At 43.5% G+C, this 23,545-nt stretch overlaps 1 protein-coding gene across 3 annotated transcripts in view; it reads left to right on the top strand.

The window, feature by feature from the left end:
• TNFAIP8 (TNF alpha induced protein 8) overlaps positions 1–23,545 on the top strand; it is a 144,682-nt gene that overhangs the window by 72,663 nt on the left and 48,474 nt on the right. The gene's annotated exons all lie outside the window — the stretch shown is intronic.

Here is a 23,545-nt window from a genome sequence, read left to right as displayed (position 1 = left end):
ATGAAGGATTAAAATGCTTCAGAAATGGGGCTCTGAACCGATGGAGAACTTTTGCACATGAAATTTCTCCTTCTCACAATTTCTGTGTGTTTGGTAACTCTCAGATGTCCCTGGATTCCAGTGATCTGATAGCGTCAGGAACACCTTGTAGAGACCTGCAAACCCAACAGTGTTTATTTGTGTTCTCCCATTATGTAGGGGTTTGTCAGAATATTGACACTGCCATTTCCTCTAACAGCCAGTAAGCAATTTGAACTCACAAACAAGGCCTTCTGTGCTTTAAAATACACCTTAGGCTTGTTTTTAGCCTTTCATAATACTTCTACAAGTAGATTTCATTTTATTTTTCAGGTAGATTGGAAAAGTTTTCAAAGATTGAAATACATAGAGTGTTTCAAAATAGCTTTAAAAGTTATATTGGTATTTACACATTCTTGTTCAAATCTATACATCATATTTTGTTTTAGATAACTGAAATTTTTTGGCTCAGAAGACTTTCTGGACCTAAAATTGAATACTAGGAAGGAATTCAAACTTGGAAGACATAGATGAATGTTAACATATCTAGTGTCTTGACCCATGAATTGAACCTCTGGCAGCCATGCTATTTCATAGAGCCATGACTACTCCTGTTATATGGAGTGTGGTCACCTGCAGATCATATATGTAAAATGTACATTTGCCTTCCAGATGCCCAGAGCTGTGCATGTGATTCTCTGTCAACTTTATATATGTATATATATATATATACCTTCTATCCAATATATAAAAATGGTTATGTGTCTGACTATATCACAGCACATATATACAGTTGGAATCAGAGCCAGGCTTGGTTGGGAAAGTTTTGTGGGAGAAGTGAGGTTTTTTTTTGTTTTTTGGAGAGGGAGGTTGGGCTACGTAATGTATTAATACTTTGGCAGAAAGAAGCAGACATAACGATTCCAAGACTGGAGTTAAATGCATTCATGATTAAGCACGAACCATTTAGGAGCAGATTGTAAATTACTGGCTGAAAATAGCCAAGCTAAAAGTGAAGAGGCGGCAAGGAGTAAGTGTGGAAGAGAACAGGATGGGTGTGTGGGAGCTTCTGTAGCCAGTGTGGCTGGTAAATGTCAGCTTTGGATACCAGCACTCCAGACCATGCTGCCATCTAGTGGAACTGGCTGAAATCACTGCCTCTCCTCACTGCCGGTTAAATTAGAGAAGGCAATGGCACCCAACTCCAGTACTTTTGCCTGGAAAATCCCATGGATGGAGGAGCCTGGTAGGCTGCAGTCCATGGGGTCTCGAAGAGTCAGACACGACTGAGCAACTTTGCTTTCACTTTCATGCATTGGAGAAGGAAATGGCAACCCACTCCATTATTCTTGCCTGGAGAATCCCAGGGACGGGGGAGCCTGGTGGCTGCCGTCTATGGGGTCACACAGAGTCGGACACGACTGAAGTGACTTAGCATAGCATAGCATCTTGACCGCAGAGAAGCTCACTTTTCTTCCCCCTGGGGATTTTAGGTGAAGAATTTGAGAAAGGAGATGGATACCACTATGCTCCCTCAAATGGTATTAATTTTGACTCTAGAAAATGAAGCTGAGTACCAGTATAAAGAGTTTCCCATAGACAATTTTAAAAGCTGTGATCTCTTTTTAAGATTAATTTTCACAGCAGTAAAGTTGCTTTACAATGTTGTGTTAGTTTCTGGTGTACAGCAAAGTGAATCAGCCATACATATACATATATTCCCTCATTTTTGGATTTCCTTTCCATTTAGGTCACCTCAGAGCACTGAGTAGAGTTCCTTGTACTACACAGTAGGTTCTCATTAGTTATCTGTTTAATACATGATACGGCGGAGGCTGTGGTCTTGCTGAGAGTGGTGTACATGGCCCTTCAGCTCAGAGCGTGGGACATGCAAGAAGCAGCCCTTGGGAGGGTCTACAGCTGGGTGAAAGCACACCCATGCAGCTTTGGGCTGCTTTGGTGTTTCACATACAGGGGCGACAGGGGAGAGCCCTCTGATTGTAGACACTGCAGCCCACAGACCTCAGAGCTGGCACAGAGCTGTTCTCCTCCTCCCCTCCCTTCCAGCCATCTGTTCAGAAAAACTTACTAAATTTCTTTTCTGCATCAGGGACCCTTCCAGGTACCAGGCATACACCAGTGAAAAAAGCAGAGAGAAATCCCTGCCCTTGGAGAACAGACATTCTCCTGGGAGAGATAGACAGTAAGATAAATAAGTTAAATATATAGTAGGTGGTGGGATACTACTAAATGCTAAGGAAGAAAAAAAAATTAAGCTGAATAGGAGGATAAAGATTGGGGGTGTGTGTAGGATTTGCAATTATGTGTCATCATAGAGAATGTGATATTAGACTCGCTTGAAAGTTGTGAGGAAGGCTTATGGGTGAATATCCTGGGGAAGAACATCCCAACCAGAGGGCAAGCATATGCAGAGGTCCTAATGGGCAATGGGCACAGTATTCCAGAAATAGCTAGAGTGCTGATAAGGAAAAGGACAGGAGATAAGACAGAGAGATGGTGAAGGGCCAGATTCGCTGGCATGCTGTGGACAATTAGGGGTTTCCCAGGTGGTGCTAGTGGTAAAGAGTCTGCCCACCAAAGCAGGAGATGCAGGTTGGGTCCCTGGGTCAGGAAGATCCTCTGGAGGAGGGCATGGCAATCCACTCCAGTGTTCTTGCCTGGGGAATCCCATGGACAGAGGAGCCTGGAGGGCTTTAGTCCACAGGGTCACAAAGAGTTGGACATGACTGAACCAACTTAGCACTCAGCACTCTGTGGACAATTATAATGAATTTTACTTTCACTAGCCATAAGATGAGAAGCTGCTTGATTTAGTCTAATATTTTCATTTTATGGATGAAATTTAGGACAAAGAAATCAAATCAGGTATTCGTGGGTATCCAGCATCATACTGCCAAAGCCGGGATGGGAACCTGCTTCCTAACAGCCCTGCCTGCCCAGGTCGGGTGCACAAGCATACATAGGCCCAGACTTCCAAGTGCAGTGGTCTATGAGGAAGCCAAGTGCTGTTGGCTCCTCGGGCAAGTGTTTGGTTGTTCCCACAGCATGAACTACCTACCTATAGAGGACCCACAGCAAACACAAGAAAGGAGCAGGCCTCTTAACTCAGAAGAGTCCTCTGCTAAAAATGTCTGAGTGTAGAGAGAAATCCTTCAGATTTTCCCAGTGGTTAAACTCAAGAATCTACAATCTTGTAAAGCTTCCCTGTGTTCATTTCTAAGTAATTGGATAGAGTTAAGAGATGATTTCTGTATTCCCAAGTGTTTGATCCCAGTTCTCAGTATCACTGCTCACCATAAAAGTTAGTAAGATTGAATATCATATTACCTAAAATGAATTTGAAAACAGGATTACCCGCTGAAGAGAGAGTGAATGGTTATCATCAAATACAGTCTGACTTGAACTAATTTTGCCTAACATTCTTGCTTTGCTATGAGCTAATTCAAACCTTTCCCCTCCCTCTTCTTCGATCTCCTTTAGATCTCATGACAGTTGTCCTCTGGATGCTGGCCAAGTCCTCCAATCACGCTTTCTGATGAAGGTTGGGCCAGTGCTGAGTCTAGAGGACAGTGGCCTTGTGCTGTTGTCTGCATCATTCTTGTGTCCTTCACCACACGTGGCCTGTATCTTGTGCACGGAACGTGAGGTCCTGCATAAGGTTGTGCCATCTTGTGGAGGGAACCAATTCCTCCCTAACTCTGTCCCCATTCTTTCATTTCTTTCCTTCTAAAACGAAGCTCCCATTACAGGTAGTGTGAAATTCATAGCACCATCTTCTTCTGCATTTGTGTTTGTTTGCGTAGTGCTTTCTCTTTCACTTTGTCTCTCTCTTTTTGCCAAACATGGTAATTTCATAACTTGTGTATGTTGTCTGTCAATGAGCATGCTCCTCATTCACTGCCTAGAATTTTATATCCATTATGGTTCTTCTTGTGTGAAAAAGGAGCCCTAGTTTAGACTGGCTCATAACAAAGTGGATTTTTTATTAGCTACATACTGGAATGAGATTTGATTTAGCAGTCCTGTGATGTCTAGAACCCACTTTTTTTTTCCCCAATCTGCCTCCTGTGGTTGGGTCTCATCCTCAGCTGACTTCTCTCATGCTGGTTAAATGTCCTCAGCAATCCTAACTGCGTGCCCGCAATCCACTGTCCAGAAGCAGAGAGAACTGGCTTTTGGAAATTCTATCAGAGTGACCTTTCCCAGAAGCCCCCAGCATATGTGTGATGTCTCACTGACCCAAACTGAGCCAGGTACCCAATCTTAAACCAGTTTATCGACTAAGAAATGTGCTGTGTTGACTGACTGCAGGCTTGGGTTGCCTAAACCAGTCTTTTTGTGGTGAGGGGGATGGGATTACTAGACTAGGTGGAAATGGTCAGGGCTGAACCTGGGAGCTGGGGGCTGGGGTCAGTTTCTCCCTCAAACAGCATGCTGCTCCACAAGGATGGAGGGATGGAAGTGATGGCGAGTCAGCCACGGTGTCTCCTACACGGGCTTCCTTTCACTGTGTTTTTAATTTTTTCCCCGTTGCTTCTTATTTGGTGACTGGCTGTGGTCTAATACAGCAAATGGAGCCCTGCATATTGGCTTGCCAACCTCTTCCCCTCCCCAGTGACAAATGACATAGATGCTCTCAGGGAGAGCAAGGATGCAGACTCCATGAACCATAACAGCACTGCAGCTCAGAGAGGGAAGATCTCACCCCCAGACGTGGTCTAGTAAACACTGAACAGTGAGAATAAGAACAGACAAAATTAATTACAGGCAGCCCTTCAACCTATAGTAATTATAGGCCCCCTCAGGACACTGGAGTCCAATATAAATTAAAAAAAAAAAATCAGTGTAATACACTTTTGTGCATCATGTACACGCCCATGAAAATATTTCATGAAAGCCCCTCAAAATTAATTGCTGTTGTTAACATCTTTTAAATAGCTGCTTTATATTTCATGATGTATATTTTGTTCATCTGTTCCTCCTTAGGGATATTCTTTTGCCACTATAAACCATGTGTCAATACACATTTGAATAAATATCAGATCAGATCAGATCAGATCAGTTGCTCAGTCGTGTCCGACTCTTTGCGACCCCATGAATCGCAGCACGCCAGGCCTCCCTGACCATCACCAACTCCCGGAGTTCACTGAGACTCACGTCCATCGAGTCAGTGATGCCATCCAGCCATCTCATCCTCTGTCGTCCCCTTCTCCTCTTGCCCCCAATCCCTCCCAGCATCAGAGTCTTTTCCAATGAGTCAACTCTTTGCATGAGGTGGCCAAAGTACTGGAGTTTTCAGCTTTAGCATCATTCCCTCCAAAGAAATCCCAGGGCTGATCTCCTTCAGAATGGACTGGTTGGATCTCCTTGCAGTCCGAGGGACTCTCAAGAGTCTTCTCCAACACCACAGTTCAAAAGCATCAATTCTTCGGCACTCAGCCTTCTTCACAGTCCAACTCTCACATCCATACGTGACCACAGGAAAAACCATAGCCTTGACTAGACGGACCTTTGTTGGCAAAGTAATGTCTCTGCTTTTGAATATGCTATCTAGGTTCGTCATAACTTTCCTTCCAAGGAGTAAGTGTCTTTTAATTTCATGGCTGTAGTCACCATCTGTAGTGATTTTGGAGCCCAGAAAAATAAAGTCTGACACTGTTTCCACTGTTTCCCCATCTATTTCCCATGAAGTAATGGGACCGGATGCCATGATCTTCATTTTCTGAATGTTGAGCTTTAAGCCAACTGTTTCACTCTCCATTTTCACTTTGATCAAGAGGCTTTTGAGTTCCTCTTCACTTTCTGCCATAAGGGTGGTGTCATCTGCATATCTGAGGTTATTGATATTTCTCCCAGCAATCTTGATTCCAGCTTGTGTTTCTTCCAGCCCAGCGTTTCTCATGATGTATTCTGCATAGAAGTTAAATAAACAGGGTGACAATATACAGCCTTGACGTACTCCTTTTCCTATTTGGAACCAGTCTGTTGTTCCATGTCCAGTTCTAACTGTTGCTTCCTGACCTGCATATACATTTCTCAAGAGGCAGATCAGGTGGTCTGGTATTCCCATCTCTTGAAGAATTTTCCGCAGTTTATTGTGATCCACACAGTCAAAGGCTTTGGCATAGTCAATAAAGCAGAAATAGATGTTTTTCTGGAACTCTCTTGCTTTTTCCATGATCCAGTGGATATTGGCAATTTGATCTCTGGTTCCTCTGCCTTTTCTAAAACCAGCTTGAATAAATATATTAATAGTTTAAAAAAAAGCAGTGTAGTAAATCCGTATGTTCCTGTAAAGAATACCCTTACACTTTTCAGATAGGAGTTTAATTGTCATATTTGATTAGTTTATCTATTTTAATTGATATTCCTGGGCTCCGGATAATGTACAGACTTTGAAGCTGCACTCAAGTAAACAAAACAGGGCAATTGGTTATAAGGAGTTTCATTTAGTTTACTCTAGATGAGAGCTCCAGGAGAATGGCTGTCTAGGGCAGGTTATGGGACTGGGGCAACATTCAGAGGGCTCTTGAGAGAGTGAAAGTCATGGTGATGTAGAGCAAACACCACTTTTGTGATGAGTAAATTGGATTAAAAGAGGTACTAGTTTGTCTTTGTAGATGAGCTCTGTGGCTAGGGTATAGCATTCCACTCCCCAACCAGCCGGTATTCCCTGCCGTATCCCCAAGGGAATCTATGCACAGAGGGCCTATCAAAGCAGGGGAACCCCTTTATCACCAGAGAGCTTTGACCGAAACCCTACTGATGACCTCGAACTAGGCTGCCCACATGGGTCACAGAAATCAGTCCAGGAACCCTGGGCTGGGCTGCAGAAGGACACGGAGGCTGCCTCGAGGGGCTGATCACAGAAAGGACACCCCCACAGTGGAGGTCTCAGAGATCTACGTTCTAGTCCTTTTTAAGTTGCTTGTGTGATGAGCCTTTGGACTGGTCATATCAACTTACTGGACCTAATTTCTCATTTGTGACGAAGTTTGAGGAATGAGGAGATTGAGAGGTCCTCAAAGGCTTTTTGGAGCACTAGCTTTCTGATTCTTGGATTCTATGCCTGGGAAGTGTCATGTGGAACTGAGGTGAGTTTAGGCGTGAGGACCTAACTCCTCTTTGCCTGCACTTGCAGACAGACAAGGGATGGCACAGTTTCTGTATTACATGCGATGAATGTCTTAAATAGCCACCAAGTGGCTTGACTGGCTGAGTGCCGGGTGTGAATTGCTCCAAATTGAGTGTTGTTCGTTGGATCCTACAGATGCTGCGGTATAGCCACAGCTCACTGAATAGTGGGATTGTTTCCTCTGCCAAGCCAGGCTTGGATTTTGGCTGCCAGGCTTGTGTTCTGGGACATCCAGATGTCAGGGATCTTGTGGGAGCAGTGAGAACAGACGGTGACTCGTGCTTCTGTTCTAAAGTGGTTTCAAAGCCGTGGCCACGTGGCTTATCCTGGGATGAGTGAGCCCCACTTGTGTTCCAGTCTCCTGTTTTGTTAAGAGTCTGATTGCAAGGGGTGCTGCACACTGTTGTGGTTTATTGATTTTTAGTGATCCTGTTACTCAATAACCCCTGCATGCTCTGCTCTGAAACCTTAAGCCCTGAGCTCTGCCTTAGTAGGACAGGTAGTTTGTTTTTAACATCAGTCTGTATAAACCGGTGGTCCCAAACTCTACAAGAACTAGACAAGAAATATTAAGTAGTGCTTTATATGGGCTTCCCAGGTGGCATTAGTGCTAAATGTAAGAGACTATGAGACACAGATTCGATCCCTGGGTGGGGAATATTCCCTGGAGAAGGGCATGGCAACGCACTCCAGTATTCTTGCCTGGAGAATCCCACGGACAGAGGAGCCTGGTGGGCTATAGTCCATGGGATCTCACAGTGTCGGACACAGCTAAAGCGACTTAGTACACATACACTCAGCTGGTAAAGAATCCGCCTGCTGTGTGGGAGACCTGAGTTCGATCCCTCGGTTGGGAAGATCCCCTGGAGAAGGGAAAGGCTATCCACTCCAGTATTCTGGCCTGGAGAATTCCATGGACCGTATAGTCCACGGGGTTGCAAAGAGTCGAGCACTACTGAGCTACTTTCACTTTCATACACGCACATACAGTGCTTTATATGAACACTTGGAAATCTTGAGGCCTGTGGCAGACTTGCAGAGAACAGTTCTTATCTAAAGACATTAAAATTCAGATGAAAAACTTACGTGACCCAAGAAGACTGTGAGTTGGATTCAGTCCTAAGGCTACCAGTTTGTGATTCTTGCGCTGTAGGCCACCTAGCTTCAAATTTGCTGAGCTTCAGAGAGGCCAGATTTTCTTGATGTGAGCCTTGTGTATTTTTGTTTTTGTAGTAGACTTTACCTTTTTACCTTAGATTAGAAAACTGACTATCACTGGAGTAAAGTGGGCCACCATGATTTTTACCCGCAAATTGCACATACTCCAAAAGAAATCATATCCCTGACAAAAAGAATTTCTTTCGTTCAGTAGCCTTGGGAGACTGAATCAATTTAGAGAAGCAGAGGTGGAAATCTCAGTCAAAACAATTCTGAATGTTTTACCTCATAAGAAGAATTTGTATCACTAAAGGTAAGGAACCCTAGGCATTTGAAGTCATACACCTGTCTGGCAAGTTGTCTGCTGGGTTTTACTCCTCTTTGCCTTTTCCTGTTATGAGGCAGGCAGGAGGTTAGTGAGCTGGGTGGGGTTGAGGGTGGGATCAACTTGCATTCAACTCTTTTCCCAACCCTCCAAGCCTCCCCACACTTTTAATTTCTGCATTCCTGCTACCACTTGGGATGCCCTGTGAAAGAACAGAGAAATTGGTGAATTCATTTACTTTTTTTTTTTCGCCACACCATGCAGCATGCAGAACTTCCCTGACTAGGGATCAAAGCCATGCTTCCTGCAGTGGAAGCACAGAGTATTAACCACTGGACGACCAGGGAAGTCCTTCATTTACTTTTAGATATTGGTCATCCACAGGCCTTTCCTCCAAGAGATGCTTGTATTTTTAAAAGAACTTGAATGGTAGAACAGAAAACAGGGCAAAGTTTAGCGCAAAGTTACCGCCTCTGTAATGAGAGTGTTTCCTGTAATGCTAAGAACATAATTTGGGGCTTGGGAGCCTCCCAGGCGCCTTAGAGGTAACATTTTATGTTGCCCTGCTTCAGGTAAGACCTGCTGGGTTAGCATCAACCACTGAGCCTGGAGAGGGGGGTTTGACTTTATTCTTTTTTATTTGTATAATTGAAACTTGTGTGAGAGTCCATGCAAATTATTGCAAATGTGTTTTTGTAAGAGATTGATGGCACCCTGCTTCCCTGTGTCTGGTATTGGCCAATGGGAGACTATGTGACTTTAAATATTCCTTCAGCAAAACCACTGAAATCAAGTTGTGCTAAAACTGTGTTCTTCTGATAGTGTTTTCTCCTCAGAGTACTCTCCCCACTTACTTTTTTCAGTGGGGTTCCATAAGTGAATAGTCCACCAATCCTTCCTCTCCTACCTTACATGCGTGCGTGCATGCTAAGGCACTTCAGTTGTGTCTGACTCTTTGTGACCCTGTGGACTTTAGCCCACCAGCCTCCTCTGTCCATGGGATTCTCCAGGCAAGAATACTGGAGTGGGTAGCCATTTCCTTCTCCAGGGGATCTTCCCAACCCAGGGATCAAACCCACATCTCTTATGTCTGCTGCATTGACAGGTGGGTTCTTTACCACTGGCACCACCTAGGAAGCCTCTCTACTACCTTAACACCAGTTTATTCTGCAAGGCCTTGCAATTTGGCTTTTATCTCTAGTTCTGTTACTAAATAGTCTTTCTCAAAGATCCCAGTAACCAAATGATTATCATATCCATTGGTCTTCTCTTTAACCTTCCTTTCTGACCCTTTATTCTTGCCTCTGTAGACCGTTACACATGCTGTTAGCTCTACCTAGAACTGTCCCTCCTTCTCTCTCCTAACCTCCCTTTCTTTGGCTAATTCTTTGACCTTCAGATCTTAGTTTAGAAATCACTTCTCTCAGGAAGCCTTCCTTGATGACTCCCTCCTCCAGGTCCAATCTAGGTATTTGTCCTTTGAGTCTTCATAGCACCCACGCTTGTGTGCTATTCACTTGTCCTACTGTATTTTAATTAGTGTTCTCCCGTCTGTACTCCCCTCTCCACTGTACTGTGGGCTCTGTGAGAGCAGGTACCATGGTGGTTTTATCTACACCGTTTACCTTATACCTAAACATGGTAGATGCTCAAAAAATATCTGTGGCATGAAGAACTGCAGAAATGCAGATGACGTCTGAACAGCAAAGTCTACAGCTTCCTCTAGAATAGATGATGAACCCCTGATTTTCTTTATCACTCTTTGGTTCCTCCCTATGTCCCTGGACCTCCAATTAGAAGATGTAGAGGAGTTGTTGGATGCCTTCAGTAAAATGTGGCATCTGACCCTGAAGAAGAAGAGAGGTGTCAGGAAATCCTTATCAATCCCATTTAGCCACTCATGACCAGGCAGCAACTCTCTGTGTTGCTTATGGTGAACAAGTCATGGCTACCTGTTGTTAAAACTAGTGGAAAGAATGAGTTTTAAGGATTCTGACCACCAGCAGAATGGGAAACATGTTTTTCAGGAGACCAGGCAAGTTGGTTGTGATGATTTTATCATTAGCATGAAGGAAGAACTTAATGTCTGATTGGCAACAGTAGAGAAACACAGACTAAGAGAGGAACTGATAAGTATTATATAGATGGTATTGTACTTTCTAGGTTATTAAGAAATTTTCAAGGTCATTTAAACTATTTGCAATTTCATGTTACTGATTTTAGAACCCAGTGTCCCTCCTCTCACCTCTGAACACATTATTCTCCTATATTCAGAGCATCACATCTGTGTGTAGATCTGTGTGTTGGGATGGGCTTTCTAGAGCAATTAAAAAGAATGTGAAATCTTGATCACATGTTTCTTCTTGTCTCTTGAAATTGGGTAAGAATTGTTGACCAGGTATAAAGACCATGAAAAAAACACAGATTTATGAGGGAAAGTTTAGTGAAAAAATGTAGGCTCTTATCTGTATTACAGAAGAGTGTGATTAACACTAGTTGATTTTTTAGAAAAAAAAAATAAAGTATGTTCCATACCCTTCGTTCCATGAAGAGGAGAGATCCTATGCAATCTGTTGTAGACATTGTGCCATCAAAGGCTCTGAGAGCTGAAGGAGCAGCAGCACTCCCCGAAGAGCCTTGGTCATCTGGGGAACAGGTCTGGTAGAAGAACGCATCCCCACTTTGGTTGTCCTGCTCAGACCTCAGACTCAGGTGTGTGAGTGGAGACACCTTGCCCACTATCACACCTGTTCCGCCTCTGGACTCCTTGCTGTTCACGTCTGGCTCCCTCTTCCTCCAAGTCAGGCAGGCTCTGAACCTCTGAATCATCTCTGCTGTCTGATCTCTCTATATCTTTCTTCTCTGGGGGCACATGGCCTATTTGCCTTGAATTATAATGATTTGTGCTCTGCTCATTTAGACACATTCTAGGATGGAGAAAAGTAGCCTGGGATGAGGTCAGAGGACCCTCATTCCAGTCTCATTTCACATTCAGTCCCAGCTAAGTGACCTAGGGCCAGCTGCTTCCTTTCTTTGAGGATCTGTGTCCTCATGGTTGGATAGCATCACTGACTCAATGGACATGAACTTGGGCAGAGTCTGGGACATAGTGAGGGACAGGGAAGCCTGGCATGTTGCAGTCCATGGGGTTGGGCAGACTCTGGGAGATGGTTAGGAATAAGGAGGCCTGGCATGCTGCAGTCCATGGGGTTGGGCAGACTCTGGGAGGTGGTTAGGGATAGGGAGGCCTGGCATGCTGCAGTCCATGGGGTTGGGCAGACTCTGGGAGATGATTAGGGATAGGGAGGCCTGGCATGCTGCAGTCCGTGGGGTCACAAAGAGTCAGACATGACTTGGCAACTGAACAACAACAACGACATCTTCATCAGAAGATTCCTTCCTTACAGGATTATTATGAGGATCAACGACGATGTATGCAGAAGCACTTCAAGAGTTAGAAAATCTCACCCTCCTGAGGTGCAGTAAGAGCAGAGATGCTCTGTCATGTGCATGGCATAATACCTAGCACACTGTAGGTGCTTGATAAACTACACTTATTAGCTATGATATTAAGAAATAAGCTTCATTTAAACACATAAATTGCTTGCTACTAAACTGCATTGCTGGTTCCGAATGTGGGTCTATGGCCAAGGAGGACATACTCTCCTTCTGGTTCACGTAACAGGATATTTGGAACCACCAAGGTGCTGCCTTTTCATTCATGGGTGAGTTTGATCCATTAAGAAAACAGGTGACAAAATTAATTACATATTGTGCAACCATGGATCCCAAATTGGCCTTAGAAAAACGTAGCGTGTTGTAAATGCAAACAGCCTCTGAGGGAAAGCTTGTTCCTAAGAGGCTTGCTTAATAGAATGTTGATTGCCTGCGAGGAGTTCATGCCTTGAGTAAAAGGTGTCTGGAATTTCCATCTGACTTTATTAGTATATATATTCAGGTGGCCCAGTGCCGGATGTTAGTTCTTAAAGGAAACAGTGTTCCCACTCTGAAGAAGGTAAGGCCACTGCTCTTTGCAAGTGGGCAGCTTCTGCTTGTACCTTGCTGGCCCTGGAAATTCCATCACTTGAAATGGAATTTTGTTCAATCCATCTTATTCGTGGCTCCAAGGACAACTGTGGTGGGTTTGATAGGGGGTTAGTGAGGTTGCCTCTGTAAAGACAAGAACAATCCATTAGTTGAAGCCTACACTCCAGTGGCTTCTACTGGGGCTGTTTGCATTTGCTCAGCACTCTCTGTTTATGAGAATGTTAAGAGGAAGTGCATCCATTCTGTGTATGTTGTAAAAAAGAAGGCTTGCAGCTGTCAGAATTATTTTCTTCTTGGCTCCTTATCTGGTAGAGTTTTGGATTGTTGCAGATTATCAGCCTCAGTTCTCCAGATGCAATGCAAATTTTCTTGTTTTCTGTCTTTGAAGATAACAGATATTTATGTACACAGTTCCTTGTAATATACTTTCAGGATGAGGAGAAATTAGGCTTATTCCTATATGTTGTCATAATTCAATATTATGAAATGAGTAAATGATTGTTTTATTAGTTGTATAGTGCATTCATAGAATCCAACATATTCTACTCTCCAGAAAGGGGAAAAAAAAAAAGCCCACAAGATACAATCTTCTGTTCCAAATAGCTTACAAATCTGCCTCAGAGACAACGAACATCGACTTTGTGTTAGAAGTTCACAGAGAAAGTGAAGTGCACTGGGCACTCCTACTGAAGCTTTATGGGGGGATTGAGACCTGAGCTAGGGTTTGGGGTAAAAAAAAAAAAACAAAAAACAGTGTAACAGAGCAGAAACAGTAGACCTGAAGCCTTGTTCCAGCAGCATGGCTGCACACGATGTCATGATGTGTCTTAAACTTTGTTTCCAGTAATTTCCAGTTAATGAAAACAAGTGTCAGAGTTTCTGAATGATTACTTACTTTTTGAATCATTCATATCTATTTGTGTCTATGCTAAGTCACTTCAGTCGAGTCCGACTCTGTGCGACCCCATAGATGGCAGCCCACCAGGCTCCCCCATCCCTGGGATTCTCCAGGCAAGAACAATGGAGTGGGCTGCCATTTCCTTCTCCAATGCATGAAAGTGAAAAGTGAAAGTGAAGTCGCTCAGTCGTGTCCAACTCTTAGCGACCCCATGGATTGCAGCCTAATAGGCTCCTCCGTCCATGGGATTTTCCAAGCAAGAGTGCTGGAGTGGGTGCCAATTGTGTCTAGGGGACGGTACTCAGGATTTTGCCTCTAGCAGCGTCATTTCCACTCACTTGCATCGCCAGTGCTTTCTTTGTGAGAGAGAGGTCAGTGCTCCAGCTGTATCCTGGGGCACCTGGCTCACAGCCTGCTTAGCTCAGCTGCCTTCACGGGGCAGGGACTGTGGCAGGTACGAAGTATTGTATTTCTAGCCTCAGTGGGCATTTGAATTTTCAACCCACGGTCTCATTTAAGAGAGACCAGCTTGAGTCTGTTAGATAATACTAGTTGGAGATGACAGACTAACAGCTGTGGGAACAGAGGGGGAAAAGGCCTCTTCAGGAAACATTCAGATGGTGGGACTTAGTGAAATGAGAAATAAGAGAACAGTAAAAAGGAAGAAAGAAGAGAGACTTCCACAGAGGTCCAGTGGTTAACACCTGCCAGTGTTAAGATCCCACATGCCATGGGGCAACGAAGCCCAAGCTCCACAACTGCTGAGCCTGTGTGTTCTAGAGCCCGGGCTCTGCAGAGAAGCTACTGCAGTGAGAAGTCCAGGCACTACAGCTGGAGTGCTGTACACTCGCCACAACTAAAGAAACTTCATGCGTGCTGCATGAAGACACAGCACAGCCAAAAATAAATGAATAAATACTTTTTTAAAAAAAGAAAGAAGGGGCCACAATGCAGCGTAAGCCACTGATAGTCATAAGTGTCTAGCTACCATTGTCTAAGTAAGAACAAATGTAATATTCTGAAGAAAACCAAGATGCTGGGGGTAGGGAAGGGATCTATCTATACCTTCAAGTATAAGGATTCTCCCTAGATGAGTGTCCTTCCAAGGTGAGCCTAAGGAACCTTCCAGGCAGACAGGTGCTGAGGGCAGCTAGAAACACATAGGTGGGAGCAAAGGTTCCCAACAGCTTCACTCGCGGAACCCACAGTGTCTCAGGAATTTTTTCATGTCATTCCCAGGACACAAGAGGTACATGACAGTTTCACTTGTGACGTGTTAGGTCCCGATAACTTAACAAGTATTCATGTACTAATAACTTTGTAGGCATGTGAAAATATACATAGATTGAAATTTCAAAAATAATATTTTTATTTCGTTCTCTACCAGTTACTTACTGATGGAATGGGTGCATCTGTTGGGCCTTGCATGTTTCAGTCAGGATCCAGTCAGGAGATAAACCACATGATAATTAGAGTAGGAACGTGTGATATAAAGAAATGCTAGCTGGTGAAACAGTATGGCAGCTCCTAAAAACTTAAAAGTAGAATTACCATCTTCTTGTTTATTTGTGCCTTGACTGTTTGTGACCCTATGGACTATAGCCTGCCAGGCCCCTCTGTCCATGGGATTTCCCAGGCAAGATTACTGCAGTGGGTTGCCATTTCCTTCTCCAGGGTATCTTCCCGATCCAGGGATCGAACCCGCATCTCCTGCTTGGCAGGCGGATTCTTTGCCGTTATGACCAAACAATTTCCACTTCTGGATGTGTACCCAAAAGGATGGAAAGCAGAGACTTGAGCATGTATTTGTATACCCATATTTATAGCAGCATTATTCACAATAGCCAAAAGGTAGAAGCAATCCAAGTGTCCATTGATGGTTGAAAGGAAGAAACAAATCATGGTATATACACACAATGGAGTATCATTCAGTTTTAAAAACGAAGGAAATTCTGACACATGCTCCAACATGGATGAATCTTGAGGATATTAGTGAAATAAACCAGTCACAGAAAAGACAAATACTGTGTAATTCCATGTATATGGAGTACCTAGAGTAGTCAGATTCAGAAAGAAAACACAGGATGATGATTGCCAAGGGCTGAGGAGAGGGGAGAATGGGGAGTGTTTAATGAGTACAGAGTGTCCATTTCCAAGATGAAAAGCATTCTGGAGATGGATGGTGGTGAGACTGGGACAACAAAGTATGTGTACTTAATCCTATTGATCTGTATAGCTAAAAAGTGATCAAGATGGTGGTACTTTTATATGATGTGCATTTTACCACAATTGAAAATACTAATAAAAAAAAGTTAAATAAATATTAATTTTGCTGAGGGCTGGCTGTTAGGAAGAGAACTCTAAAGAATAGGGGAATAGCAAATATAAAAAGCAGCCCCTTCCTGTGGGCTTGAAACAGGGTACCAAACCCAAACTTCCTCTCTCTCCTACTCTAGACCTTGTTGGAGAGAAGGTGGCTGGCCTGGCTCCTTGAGTGGCAGAGAAGTCACAGCACTGCTGTGCAGGTAGAACTTGCTGGAAATCTGTCCTCTAGGATGCTGTGGAAATCCGTTCATGGGGAGGTTTTTCACTGAAGGTGCTCTGCCACAAAACCTCCTACAGGGGATGCCAGCAGAAGCTGCTGGAGGCTGGTTGTTGCTGACCACCACGTACAGCAGGAGCCAGTTTTTGAAGAAGGTGCCTGCATTACAGGAACTGGGGGCTGGAGAAGTCATGAGTGCTTGTGGCAGCTTGCAGCCAGAGCACACCAGAACCAGGAAGCAAAAGCTCTTCTTTCTGTAATGTCTCTCCATGATGACACTCCAGTGACAAAGCTTAGGATAGCACCAGCTGGCAAAATAAAAAATATTTAAAGTCTCATCTTTATTTTTTCAGAGCAGGTAAGGTGGCTCAGTGGTAAAGAATCCACCTGCCAATCCAGGAGATACAGGAGACACAGATTTGATCCCAGGGTCAGGAAGATCCCCTGATGGTGGAAATAGCAGCCCACTCCAGTTGGAGATTCTCCCATTGCCTGGAGAATCCCATGGACAGAGGAGCCTGGTGGGCTACGGTCCATGGGATCCCAAACAGTCAGACAGAACTGAGCGTGCACGCGTGAATGAAAGGTGAATTGGAGCCGTGAGACAATAAATTGATAACTGGCCACCTCATAACTTCTTAAAATCAAATTGAAATCAAATTGGATCCACTACCCTCATTTCTTCTTTCATGTTACTTTTCAGATAATATTTGCTTTTTAGTATAGCAACTGCCAACAACCTAGCTTTGCACAGAAATGACATCAAAAGAAATGTATTACAGTCTAATGTTATGCAATGAACTGGCTTGAACTAGTAGTTTACACAGTGTCTGAGAGACATTGAATAACACTGTGTCTTCCTCAAAAATTTAAAGTACCCTGTAACACCCCTGTGAGTTAGCTGCAGTGCTCTCAGGTACCATGGCACAATTTGAAGATCTCAGGGCTAAAAACGTGAGACTCTTTAGCCAACTCTGGCCACATCGCTCTCATATATGAGAATATAAGGTACTGATGTGCTTAAGAGTACAGAAGAGTCATGGGTAGTGTAAAAATTGTACAGGGTCAGTATTACTTCAGAAGATCTTTCAGCAAGTTACCAGATTGGAGAATGGCATACTGTCTTCCAGTAAGTATAGGACTTACAGTAAGTGTTTCCTCTAGCATTGGAGCAGGTTCCTGTTTCTTGAGAACTGGATGAAATAGTTGCCTTGTCTTCCGAGGCTCTTTGACATGAAAAAATCCATAGCTGTAGCTACAGCAGTCATCATCAACATGCATAAGATGCTCATAGTGTAAGAGGCAATGCTGAGACAAGGCTCAGGGAGGGAACAGCAAAGTCCTAGCTCTATCCCACGCTTACTCTGCAGCAAAAATCACTGGTGGCTGATGCACCATTTAGGTTGTTATTTCCTCTCTTCATCTGTCTGTTTTAGGCTGATGGTACAGAGTTGAAATTGAGAAAGTTGAATGCCATTCAAGAGGACTTTACTGAATTCAATAGTAAAAATTCTATTGAGATAGTTATGTATGTATGTATGTATGTGAGTGAAAGTCGCTCAGTTGTGTCTGACTCTTTGTGACCCCATGGACTATAGAGTCCAAGGAGTTCTCCAGGCCAGAATACTGGAGTGGGTACCTTTCTCTTCTCCAGGGGATCTTCCCAACCAAGGGATCTAACCCAGGTCTCTCACATTGCAGGTGAATTCTTTACCAGCTGAGCCACAAGGGAAGAATGTTAAAAAGTTAGTGTTTTTTTTAAAAAAGGCTTTTGGCTTCCTGATAGCTCAGATGGTAAAGAGTCTGCCTGCAATGCACGAGACCCGAGTTCGATCCCTGGATTGGGAAGATTCCCTGGAGAAGGGAATGGCTACCCACTCCAGTATTCTTGCCTGGAGAATCCCATGGACGGAGGAGCCTGGCAGGCTACAGTCCATGGGGTCGCAAAGAGTTGGACATGACTGAGCGATTTCACTTTCACTGTCCTTTATGTTCTAGTAGAAACAGAAAAGTGAAAGTGTCAAGTTCCTCAGTTTACCATCTGAGCCACCAGGGAAGTCCTAGAAAATGGATGGACTTAATAAGACCTTTTATAGGTAGGTAGGCAGGCATACTGTTCATGTTATTGATTTTCCCAGAAGAATCATTCATTTTGGTGATGTTTAACAATTTTGTGAATCATAATTGATACATGTTTCTGTATAACTTTTCTTTAAAGAGAAGCTGAATAACTTAAGTTTTGTAAGCTGACCCATTCAAAAGGACAAACTTCTGATCCACGCCTTTCAGTGCTACCTGCAAAGCAGCCTTCCCTTTCCCCCTGAAACACTGTTTGGATAAGTTCTGTTTTGGTTCACGTTTTCACCTCCTGCTGAGTTTGTCGGCTGAGTTTTAACCTTGGCTGCTTTCAGCGGGCAAGCCTGTCTAGCCCTGTAGCTTCATCTCCTGGTGTTTTCTGTCTCTTAAACAGTGATGGGTTGGCAAAAATATTAACTTGACAGAGATTCTACCCATGTCAGAAACTCACTGTTAAAATCCAAGTTTGACAACTTGGAGTGGATTAGACTTTCAAACAGATATCCGAACAGGAGTCTGTGGTCCAGATTCCACATATGAGCACTACTTCTGTTTTCTTGTAGATTTCAAATGTTGATCAGAAACTGGAATAAAGTTCATAAATGCTTGATGGGATCAAGCGGGGCCATTACCCTCCCTATCTTGGCCGCCTTTTCTGCCTCCTCGGAGTAGAGTGAACACACAGGAGAGAAAGAGATTGTCACTGCTGCTGCCTTAAGCAAAGCTGCTTACTTCTGAATTCTTCATGATAATCAATAGCAGATGTGTGGCCAGCCCTGGAAAGTTGCATAACTGTCTCACGTTGCATTCGATTGCAATCGCTAGCCAACATGAGGGGGTCTCCATTAGGCAGTTGAAAAGGAAAATTTTTGTTTATCTTATCATAAAATTATTTCCTTGCTGTAAGTGGTAAAAGCAGTGGTTAGGGTGGAAGTAATTTGAATATCACTGCCCTTAAACATGAATTTCAGTTCATGATAAGGAGGAACTTTCTAATGACTAGAGAGGAAGTGGGGCTTTGTTAAAGCAGTGAGTCTCTGTTAATAGAAGTAATCAAGGAGAGTGTGGATGAAGGCTTGCTGCCTGTGATGTGTCTAGGAGATGGCTTCATCTCCTAGATTAGAGGATTAGAATAAATGACCTTAAGTTTGCTTCCAAGTCTGAGTTTCTATGACTAAGATCATTGATCACTTCTTCCTCCTGTTCCTTTTCTGAAGGTAAGTCAGGGATGTATAGATTAGTTGTGGCACTACCTTCTGGGCCCAGTCTCAGCCCTGCCTCTCTCATTCCTGGCGACTCCCTTTGTAGCCCATCTCAGGTTATCCCTGGTTGAGCCTGTTAATCAAGGCACAGTGAGGTTTGGACCTTTTATTTTCACGTTCTCTCGATGGACCACACACAGTAAATTGCCCACACCTATGTGGGACTTCTGTACAGTCCGCATTTAGGGCTTCCAGATGGATGCTCCACCACCTAAAATAATCTGGCCTTATTCATGAAAGTGATTAGGGGGATTTCATAATTTTCAGTGCTTTATCACATTCATGACTCATTTTTATTTTTACTACTTTGTGGAATAAGTGGCATTATTCCCATTTTACAGATGGGCAAACCGAAGCTCAGAGAGGTTAAATGGCTTGCAAATTTTAGAAGAAAAGTGATAGAAGAATGAATAGAAAAATAAAACCCTATTGTCAACGAGACAGTGCTCACTGGGTTTATGGCAATCAGGCCCAGGTCTCCCAAACTGAGTCTGGCTTTCTTTGCCCAGCTTCTGGCAGCCTTACATCCAAGGAAGTTTAGTTGGGGTCTTGACTGAACTTTTAATTAAAAAAAAAAAAAAGTATTTGTAGTTTCATGTAGCTGAATAAATAGAAGCTATTAAACTTATGGCTTATTTAAAGCATTGAATATCAGGAATGGGATAGTTTTGATTTGAGGCTGTGATCTAAGCCTGTGAACAGAACCATCTGAGCATTCCATCCTAGAATCATGACCAATTCAAACTCTTTGGGAATCTCCCAGTACAGCAAACTTTGAATTATTCCTCTGCAAAATAAAGGTCTTGAATTTTACTTGGGTAGTTTAATAGAGTGAGAAAGTCTGGATATAGAAGACAGGAGGCCTGGTCTGCATCTACTGTAGTCTCAAGAACATTATTACTTAGTTTTGTGACCTTGAGCAAATTGTATAACCTCCCTTTCTTTAATTACATGTCTGTAAAATGAGTATGATGATCCAAGGGAGCTAACTGGGAAGTCTGCATAAAGCCTATGCAAGGCATAGTAAATGCAAGCATCCTAGCTAAGTATTACAAAAGAAAAATCCAAAGTCATAAATTCTTCAGGTAATATTTTCAGACCTGATTTTGAGTGTGTGTGTGTTTCAGCGTCTGCTAAAAGTTTTTATTTTCTCCTAAGAAAGATTTCTTAGGAGAAAAAGAAAAGCAAACAATGAGAGCCTAGGAAACAAGAGCCTCCCAGATGTACTGTTTTCTCCCTGTGCATGCTCACCCCAGATGTCAGCACTTCTCACTCCCTCAGAATTATCCACTCACACCCAGAGCAGTAGTGAGCCTGGGGGATTTACAGAAAAAGCCATAGGGAAGACTGAAGAGAGGGTTTACACAGAACAAACTTCTGACTCCCAGGCATGGCCCCTGGGAGGCAGCTTTCCCCATCCTTTGACTCGGCACTCATCATCAGTCTTCTTCCTTGACTCACAGCACTTCTGTCCAGCCTCCTAACCTCCCCTGCCTCATCCCAGTACCAGCAATGCACAAGCAGGAGGCCGCTTGAGGCTCAGGGCTTGGGCTCCTGAGAAGGTATGTGGGAGATTTCCACTGTCATTTGAGTGGCCCTTTCTCCACTTTTGGTAAATCAAACTTTCTTAAGGCATAAAGAGTGAGATCACTTGGGCTAGGCAGGGACTCCGGTGAGATACCCAATTAGGCCCACTCTTTTTGGAAGTTTAAGTGTAAGATGTCTAAGGAGGTTAAGAAGGATGCAGAGCCTGCAGTCACAACCAGGTGAGGCCAAGAACACAGGTCCCTCTGTGAGGAGAGGGACTGAAAGCCAACTTTATATATAGAGCATGGAAGCCTGTAAAGACTCTCAAGGGTGTAGACATAAATAATACAAGAATAGATGAGGAAAGCTTCAAAGTCAAATAGGAGAAAGCCACTTTTTATACTAAGTAAACAACTCTTTTTCACCATCCCCCCTTCTGACTTAAATGTTGTTTGTATAGATTCAGCCTGTCAGCAAGGCAGAAATAAAAATATCAATAAAATTACCATTTTTTTTTGCGGTATGGAATTCTTAGACCTAGAAGCTGTAAGTGAAAGTCATTCATTTGTGTCCGACTCTTTGCTACCCCATGGACTATACAGTCCATGGAATTCTCCAGGCCAGAATACTGGAATACTAGCCATTCCCTTCTCCAAGGCTAGAAGCTATGCTGCTGCTGCTGCTAAGTCATGTCAGTTGTGTCCGACTCTGTGTGACCCCATAGACGGCGGCCCACCAGGCTCCCCCGTCCCTGGGATTCTCCAGGCAAGAATACTGGAGTGGGTTGCCATTTCCTTCTCCAGTGCATGAAAGTGAAAAGTGAAGGTGAAGTCGCTCAGTCATGTCCTATTCTTCCCGACCCCATGGACTGTAGTCTTCCAGGCTCCTCCATCCATGGGATTTCCCAGGCAAGAATACTGGAGTGGGTTGCCATGAAGCTATAGGTCTATACAAATTGACAGAGATGCTTAGTCTTTTTCGCTGCAGGGAACTTACCACATTCTCTAATGTGATCAGAGTGTGGTTCCTCCTGGTTGAATTGTACCTTCTCTTCCCAATTCTGCTGGGCTTCTCTTCTAAGTCTGAACACTTGCTGACCTTCCCTGTTCTTGGCAGACATCTGGGCGGCTGTAAGGAAAAGGCCCAAAGCCCAGGCATTTTTCCAACAGCTTTATTGATGCATAATTTAAGAGAAGATGTTTCTGCTGTTCTATGATAAAGTTCAGTTGAGAGGTGGTATTAATATCTTCCTTAGAACCAAGGTCACTTGGAAGGTTGAACTCCAAGTCTGTGATCAAAATTACCAAAATTTGCCAGTAAGCTCCAGGTGAGCAGAGTTCTTTTACATGTGACACACATAAATATTTGGTAATGACTGACTGAAAAAAAAAGAAAAAGAAAAAAACCACCAGAATCTTGGTGGTGATGGTGTAGCTGCTAAGTCCTGTCTGACTCTTGCCACCCCAATGGACTGTAGCCCACCAGGCTTCTCTTTCCATGGGATCTCCCAGGCAAGAATACTGGAATAGGTTGCCATTTCCTCCTCCAGAAGATCTTCCGGATCCAGGGATCTCAGATTCTTAGCTTGCATTTTAACTCAGGTCCGTGCAAGTGGTAAAGAATCCGCCTGCCAATGCAGAAGACGTAGGAGATGTGGGTTCCATCCCTGGATTGGGAAGATCCCCTGGAGGAGGAAATGGCAACGCACTCCAGTATTCTTGCCTGGAAAGTTCCATGGACAGTGGAGCCTGGTTGGCTACAGTCCATGGGGCCATAGAAAGTCAGACATGACTAAGTAAGCTCTTACCTACATAAACGTAGGTAAGCTACTATTTTTAGGCTACTATACAGAGAGTGCTGTGGAAAAAATAAACATAGAAAGCTCTGCACAGTTTTTCTGATGATTTCATAGAACATGTACAAAATATATACATCATTTTAACTGACATCCTGATGTTACATATTATACAGTTGTAGTTCAGAGGAGTGAAGTAAGAAGTCAGAAAGAGCTAATTAGAGGTAGACACCGAACTCATACTTTATTTTACTAATACAGTCAGCTGGTTTCTCCTTTTAGGTGGTTAAGGAAATTTAGATAAATTTGCAGTTAACCACAAAACAAAGAAATAAATGCTTCCAAACAATAAAACATTTGTCTATAAAACTTCCAAGAAGGATGTGGATGCTTTCACATGGGGAAGTCATAGACTATCTGGAAATTTGGATCCTAAAGAAGAGTGGTTTTGGAGGAGGATAGGACAAGATGGAGAGAGGCTAAGATACACTCACAAAATAAACCGAGCCTGCCTTGCACTGGAGCTAGATCGGGACTTTGTTCCTCAAGGTGACTGCTGGGCTACATTTAAATACAAAAGAAGTTTCTTGCCAGGTTTCTTGAGGACCCCAGTGAAAGTCAAAGATCAACCTAGCTGCTAAAATGATTCTAAATTGGATTAAGAGGCTGACACAGCAGTGCTTTAACTGTTCATTCAGCAGTTGTTCTCCTTGGCTAACCTGAGCAAAGCTGAGGGCCTTT

This window comes from Bos javanicus, chromosome 7 (genome assembly GCF_032452875.1).
Source record: "Bos javanicus breed banteng chromosome 7, ARS-OSU_banteng_1.0, whole genome shotgun sequence".
NCBI classification, from domain to species: domain Eukaryota; kingdom Metazoa; phylum Chordata; class Mammalia; order Artiodactyla; family Bovidae; genus Bos; species Bos javanicus.
The sequence above is the reverse complement of the archived record's forward strand: the minus strand, read 5'-3'. Positions and strand labels throughout refer to the sequence as shown.